Genomic DNA, 8,169 nt, shown 5'->3' with positions numbered 1-8,169 from the left:
CCGACAATGCAGGAGGAGACCGGGTTCGATCTTTGGTTGGGAAGATCCCCTGGGGAAGGAAATGGCAACCCGCTCCAGTATTCTTGCCTGGAGAATTCCATGGACAGAGGAGCAAGGAGGGCTATAATCCATGGGGTTGCAAAGAGTCAGACACAACTGAATGACTAACACTTTCACTTTCTTTCATACGTATCAAATCATACTGTTGTATGCTTTTTAAAAATCACATTGTACAGCTTAAATACATACAATTCAGTCATACCTGAATAAAGCTAGGGGAAAAAAGGGGGAAAAAAGTAAGAAAGCATTTATCCTCAGCTAGGAAAACCCCTCTCCAGAAACCAAACCTGCTGGATGTTGATCTGGAACTTCTAGCCTCCAGAACTGTAAGAAGTAGATTTCTACAGTTTAAGACCCCCACACTGTGTTTTGTTATGGCAGGCTGAGCTGGTTAATATGTGCGTGTTCTAATTCCTGGATCTGGAGATGGTCATAGATTAGTGAAGTGTACACAACATTTGTACACACTTGGTGTGTACACCAAGTACACCATGTACTCAGACACAACATGGTGTCTGAGTATCATTTTGCAATATTAATTACTTCTGCTGCTTAAAAAATATGTACATATATGTAAGTCTAGATGAAACATATGAAGCATGACACTGATTCTTTTTCCCCCTAGTTTTATTGGGGTGTAATAGATAAATAGAATTGTATATGTTAAAGGGTACAATGAGGCAAATTGATAATGTTTACACTGTGAAATGATTACCACAGCCAAGGTAATTAACACAGCTATCACCTTACATAGTCTCATTTATTTACTTACTTGATGAGCATGCTTGACATGTAGTCTCTTAGCAAATTTCAAAAAAAATATGGTATTATTAATTATAATCACCAGGCTGTACATCAGCTCCTCAGAACTTATAACCAAACTTGGACCAATATCTTGCTGTTTTTCTCACCCCGCCAACCTCCAGCCCCTGGCAACTCATCCAGTTCTATGCGGTGGCTTAGTCACTAAGTCATGTCCGACTTTTGCAACCTCATAGAATGTAGCCCACCAGGCTCCTTTGTCCATAGGATTTCCCAGAAAGAATACTGGACTGGGTTACCATTTCCTTCTCCAGAGGATCTTCCTGGCCTAGGGATTAAACCCAGGTCTCCTGCATTGCAGGCAGATTCTTTACTGACTGAATCATGAGGGAACCCCATCTGGTTCTATGAGTTTGACATTTTAGACTCCAATATACGTGAGATTATATAATGCTTGTCTTCTTGCCGCAGTCCTCCCTTGGTCTTTACTCTGAGCCCATGCAACCAGTGGTTACGGGACAGCTAGAGGGAGAGAACACTGGGTATCCCTTCTTATAAAGACACTAGTCCTGTCAGACCATGGCTGGCTCATATGACCTTATTTAACCTTGGTTTCCTCCTTGAAAGCCCCATCTCCAAATACTGTCATGTTGGAGAGTAGGGCTTCAACATATGAATCTGGAAGAACGCAGTTCAATCCCTAGCAACAAGGAAAGAAATATAGACACTCAGCACTCCTGGGAAACAAATACTTTATGACTCAACACAATGTTGTATTCATGTTATCTGATAGAAAGGATTTGCACATTCATTTCTTTTGCTCCACCTCAGTATTTTTTCCCACACTTCCAAAGCAGTGTCTGTCTCTGACATTGGCAGTGACAAAATCCATAAGCCTTCATGGCATTGGGACACTGAAGGCTTTTGTTTTGTGGATACAGGGCAAGAAAAGTGGGAAAGCATTTCCTTGGAACTGAGTGGTGTTTACAATGTACGGGATCCTCTAAAGGGTGAACCCAGGTCAAGAGTTCCTCTGGCCTTGTCTAAGGCAACCTCTTCTATAAGCATTTCCAAGATACAGGGGGAAAGATCAAGCAGCTTGCTAACCTTGAAAAAAGTCTCAGTCAGGACTAGGGCTTGGTGGCATTTTTAAAACTATATTTACAATTCATGGCAAGAGACCAATTCTTTACATAGATCAATATTAAATACATTTGGACAAGGACAGAGGTTTGAATCTCACTGAGTAATAGTACCTAGCACAGATTAAGGATCAGTGAATATAGTTGAAAAAATGGTTGAATGAATGCTTATATAACCTTACAACTTGCAAATATGAAAACACGGCAGAGTGAAAGCCAATTTTTAGTCATATAAACAAAGAAAAGAAAGGTCAATGGAATTGACGCAATAGGAATTCATAGTTATTGATTCAATATAAATGCCACATAACCCCCTGTTTGGAAAAGACTCTGATGCTGGAAGGGACTGGGGGCAGGAGGAGAAGGGGACGACAGAGGATGAGATGGCTGGATGGCATCACTGACTCGATGGATGTGAGTCTGGGTGAACTCCAGGAGTTGGTGATGGACAGGGAGGCCTGACGTGCTGCGATTCATGGGGTCGCAAAGAGTCGGATACGACTGAGTGACTGTACTGAATTGAACTGAACCCCCTGTTTTAATATAGTGGTCATTGGTTATTTTGTCATCAATATTAAAGTTTCTAAAAAGTATTTATTTATTTGTCTGCTTCAGGTCTTAGTCGTGGCATGTGAGATGTTTGATGAGTCATGTGGGATCTTTCATTGTGGCTCATGGGCATAGTTGACCCTCAGCGTGTGGGATCTTAAATCCCAGACCAGAGATCAAACGCATGTCCCCTGCATTGGAAGGTGTAGACTGGACCACCAGGGAAGCCCTTGTGTCAAAATTATTAACCCAAGAAATAGTCTTCTCTTTTACATGAGGGACTGAGAAGCCTCCTGAGAAAGATTTCATCTTCTCAGTTATTTCCTAACAAATTTACTGAAAAACATGGCTTTCAGAGGAAACGAAGCATTCTGAACAGAGTGTGAGAGCTGGAACACAGCAAAGCTTTGGTGATTGAGAGTTCCGCATATCCAATACTGCCACCATCCTGAGGCTCAACTGTAGCAGCCACAGGGCCTTTGGAGGAACAGGTGTGGACAGCAGTGATGCCATGGGAGGTGTCTTGGCCCAGGAACACCAGGAGCAGTTTTGAATGCCATATGTTGAGCCTGTTTTGCCACTTATCTGATTTCCCACCATGAACAAGAAAGTTGCTGATGCACTGGTGATGAAATTGTTCTAAATCCCTGATGAGCTCCTCATTTTTTTTTTTTTTTTGGAACTAAATGAAATAAAAATTCACTTGCAGATAACTTTTTCTATTCACTTACCAAGAACCCCTAAAACTTTTAAAGTAAGGACTCTCAAGTAAGATCCAGCTTTAACAAAATTTTCATGGTTATAAAGGGAGGAGTTGCTTTGTGGTCCAAGTGTGGACAGCAATTTTATGGGAAATTATAGCCCTTCAGAGGCTGAGTCATAAAAAACAGCCTTCCAAATCACTAAGCACTAATCATCATCATCATTTGCAAAGGGGAAATAAAAGAGAGAATCAAAGATGTTGGCAATAATGCATTGTTGTGAATTTTGGTTCCTCCATAAGAGCTCAGACCAAGACAGGTAACCACAGCAAATAAAATTAGAAATGGCTGGAACCGTGACTGCAAGAGCTAGGGACTTAATGATATTTTCTATATAATGGTTTGCTGTTTCAGGTTCCAAAAATTTAGGTCAAACTCAAATGGATCCTCTACATAATATCAGTCTAATTGAATTTGCTTTATAAATTAAGGAACTCATTTCACTAATTGAAAGAGTTTGTTTAGCTACATCTGCACGGCCAGAAAAAACACACATGTACATACTCAGACCAAATAGGAAAACATATGTCTGTTTTACTGATTTTATCTTATTAGACTTTTAAAAGGATAAATATATCTAGACAGACTTAACAATTGTGTTAATATTATTTGACTTGTTCTTTCCAAGTATTGGGTTGGTCAAAAATTTCACTTGGGCTTTTCCATAAGATGTTAAGAAAAGCCCAAACAAATTTTTTGGCCAACCTAATATTTGAATTTTAAGTGTATAACATATGGCATTTAGGAAACCATACCCTGCCAAGAAATCTTGAAACAAGGGTTTTATCTTAAGCAAAATTTTATTAGATGATGTCCCTCTTAGAGGGCTTCCCAGGTGGCTCAGGGGTAAAGAATCCGAGTACAAATGCAGGTGACACAGGAGATGTGAGTTCAATCCCTGGGTTGGGAAGATATCCTGGAGAAGGAAATAGCAACCCACTCCAGTATTCTTGCCTGGGAAATCTCATGGATAGAGGAGCCTGGTGGGCTACAGTCCATGGGGGTCACAGAAGAACCAAACACAACTGAGCAGGCACGAGCTCTTTAAAAACCACACAAAATGTTAATTTTTAAAGTATTCTCAAATTCACTATTGGAAATAAGTTTTAAAATGAATTTGTTAAAACTTTTCAACTGTAGAACTGAAATGTAATTATTGCTTTTGCTAATCAAACTATGCCCAGAAAAACACTTTTAAAGAAGATGATGACTTTTATTTTGAGGTTGCAGTGTAATGTAGGGCAAAAACTCTAGTCTGGTATAGAAATACCCAGTTTCTCACTCTAGGTATGCTTTTTACACTTAGCATGTACCCATTTCCTCTTCTAGAAAATTAGGTAAACTGTCAGTGTATTAAAAAGGAGAGACATCACTTTGCCAACAAAGGTCCAGATAGTCAAAGCTATGGTTTTTCCAGTAGTCATGTACAGATGTGAGAGTTGAACTGTAAAAAAGGTTGAGTGCCGAAGAATTGATGCTTTCAGACTGTGGTGTTGGAGAAGACTCTTTAGAGTCCCTTGGACTGCAAGGAGATAAAACCAGTCAATCCTAAAGGAAATCAACCCTGAATATTCATTGAAAGGACTGATGCTGAAGCTGAAGCTCCAATACTTTGACCACCCATTGTGAAGAGAACAGACATGTTGGAAAAGACCCTGATGCTGGGAATGATTGAAGGCAAAAGGAGAACAGGGCAGCAGAGGATGAGTTGGTTTGATGGCATCACCGATTCAATGCACATGAATTTGAGTAAACTCTGGGAGATAACAGATAGGGGAGCCTGGCACAGTACAATCCATGGGATCACAGAGTTAGACATGACTTAGCAACTGAGCAACAACAACTTGATCTTGTAAACAACTGGCTTCAGATTCCACATATCTATCAAAGTATTCGGTGTTTTTCTCAGGTATATATTTTCTTTGGCACAATAGATAAGTACCCATCTAAACACAGCCCTGAAAGTAAATGTAAGGTGGGAGCTGGCAGTACATTTGCAGACAGAGGAGTTTCCCAGGTTATACCGTGGTCAGCTCTAATACAGTCGCATAGAACTAAAGACTCACAGAGCCGGAAGACTACGATGAACACAATGTATTTTTACAAGCAAGGTACTCAAGAAAGAGGAGTTCTTGCAGCAAGAGTACTGGAGTGGTTTGCCATTCCCTCCTCCAGTAGAAAAGACCCTGATGCTGGGAAAGATTGAAGGCAAAAGGAGAAGTGGGTGGCAAAGGATGAGGTGGCTGGATAGCATCACTGATTCAACAGACATGAACTTGGGCAAACTCCAGGAGATAGTGAGGGACAGGGAAGCCTGGCGTCCTGCAGTCCATGGGGTCACAAAGAGTTGGACATGACAACTCGGCAACCTAACAACAACAACTATAACACAAGAAAGAGCGCTCTTTTACCTTGTTCTGTTACTTTCTGCCTGCAGAAGTCTCCCCCGGCCCCCTGGGAATGTATTCGGTATCTCATGGCACCTCAATGCAACACTTCTTGTATTCGCGCTTAGCTCTGTACACCGTTGCTGCCTAAGAATTCTTCTGTTTCCCGCACAAGACTATACAGGGACTGAGAACACAGGCTGCCTTTTGTTGCATTTTGTCCTCGAGACCAGCAACAGTGCCTAGAACATAGCAGGAGCACAATAAATATCAGTGATATTTGCCTGGTTTCATGGTCTTTGGCAAGTGGCCTAAACTCTCCGAGTGTTGGTTTGCTTGTGGGTAAAATGAAGGTAATTATAATCCTTACTTCACTGGCTTGTTATGAGGATTCAAGTCCCATAAATGCTACTGTTGTTGCTGTTGATAACCGTGGCCCAGTCGGCAATCATTATTCACTGATTAGAAGCCATCAGACCCAAAGCGAGCTATTTATAGGTGGAGGAATCACAAGAGAATATTTCACAGCAGCTCCAAGTCTGTTCTCAAAATAAGCCACAGAGGAGACCTAACTATTCAGACAGCCCTCCTCCTCGCCTGGCATCTCTACCCCACTACACCCTGGACATTATTAGAATTTTTTGAATACATGTCAACTTATTTATACACTTGTATTTAGTCCTTACTGTTCATTTTTGTAACAAGCCATCAGCCAAATTTATTAGGAATCAAATAATGTAGTTTTAGTTTATGCTATGAGTTGAGATACTTTATCACACTTTGTAATATACAATGAAGATAAAAGACTCTGGTCCCTTTTCTATTTATTCTAATAAACCTCTCTGCTCCAGAGTATTGGCATTGGTCATTTCTCTTTTTAATATGCCAAGTCTGCTCCTGACTAAATCATGTCCTCTATCCTGAGATGTTAGTCAATAAAGTAAGCATATTCTTAGAAGCAATTTATAATGGATATATAGATTAAACTGTATCATTAAAAAGTCATTCTTGTGCTTAGGCTACTTATGGAAATCAAGAATCATAATACCCTTTCATATCATAATTTTAAAGACATAATTTCAAAACACACACACACAGATGGGAAAGAGCAAGTATACATGAAGTGGGCAAATCAAACCTCTTTTTAACCAAAAAAAAAAAAAAAATCTTTGGAAAGTACTTCTGAGGTGCCAGAAGGATTCTGGAAGATAATACTCTTAAGACGATAGTAGAGATAAACAGAGAATTAAAACTATAGCTATACATAATACCAAAGCAACCCCTGAAGAAAAGAAATGCTTTTTTTTTTAATCACACTCTTCAAAGATACATTACTTAATTAGCAAAGGCATTCTATTCTTCTGATTAGTTTTTGTTTTTGCTTTTTTTTTTTTTTTTGGTGGAGAAAAAAGCTCATCAGCTAGAATTTAAATGTATTCCATTGAATAAAGGTATTTGACATTTTCCAACTACCAAATTAATTTGACATAAAAATCAAAGTTATTTGAACCATTAACTGGGCTTACCAGGTGACACATTGGTAAAGAATGTGCCTGCAATGCAGGAGACTAGGGTTCAATCCCTGGGTGGGAAAGAATCCCTGGAGGAGAGCATGGCAACCCACTCCAGTATTCTTGCCTGGGAAATCCCATGAACAGAGGAGCTTGGTGGGCTATAGTCCATGGGGTCTCAAAGAGTTGTACATGACTGAGCACACACACACAGAACAATTAACTGTGTAATTAGACTTTATATTTGTTTGAAGCTGTTTTTAGAAACATTAATTTGAGGGCTTTTTAAAATTTTCAATACAAAATATTATTTCAAAATGCCCAGAATGTATTTAAACGTGGAGTAAGACGTTACTTTGCCAACAAAGGTCCATCTAGTCAAGGGCATGGTTTTTCCAGTGGTCATGTGTGGATGTGAGAGTTGGACTGTGAAGAAAGCTGAGCGCCGAAGAATTGATGCTTTTGAACTGTGGTGTTGGAGAAGACTCTTGAGAGTCCCTTGGACTGCAAGGAGATCCAACCATTCCATCCTAAAGGAGATCAGTCCTGGGTGTTCATTGGAAGGATTGATGTTGAAGCTGAAACTCCAATTCTTTGGCCACCTGAAGCAAAGAACTGACTCATTTGAAAACACCCTGATGCTGTGAAAGGTTGAAGGCAGGAGGAGAAGGGGACGACAGAGGATAAGATGGCTGGATGGCATCACTGACTGGATGGACAGGAGTTTGAGTAAACTCTGGGAGTTGGCAATGGACAGGGAGGCCTGGTGTGCTGCAGTCCATGGGGTTGAAAAGAGTCAGACACGACTGAGTGACTGAACTGAACTGAACTGAAATTCTCTACTTCCAGAAAGACTTAAAAAAAAAAGAAAACTGAAGCCATTTTGTTGGAAATATGTTGATAATGTCAAATACACAAAGGTGAGCTTGTTACCTAAATCACACATTCCATTCTTAGCGGAGATTATAATCCTAAATCTTTGCGTTCAACAAGTTCT

Source organism: Bos grunniens, chromosome 8 (assembly GCF_055505025.1).
Source record: "Bos grunniens cultivar Pamir isolate PY7600 chromosome 8, Bosgru_T2T1.0, whole genome shotgun sequence".
NCBI lineage: Eukaryota > Metazoa > Chordata > Mammalia > Artiodactyla > Bovidae > Bos > Bos grunniens.
Note: the sequence above shows the minus strand (reverse complement) of the source record.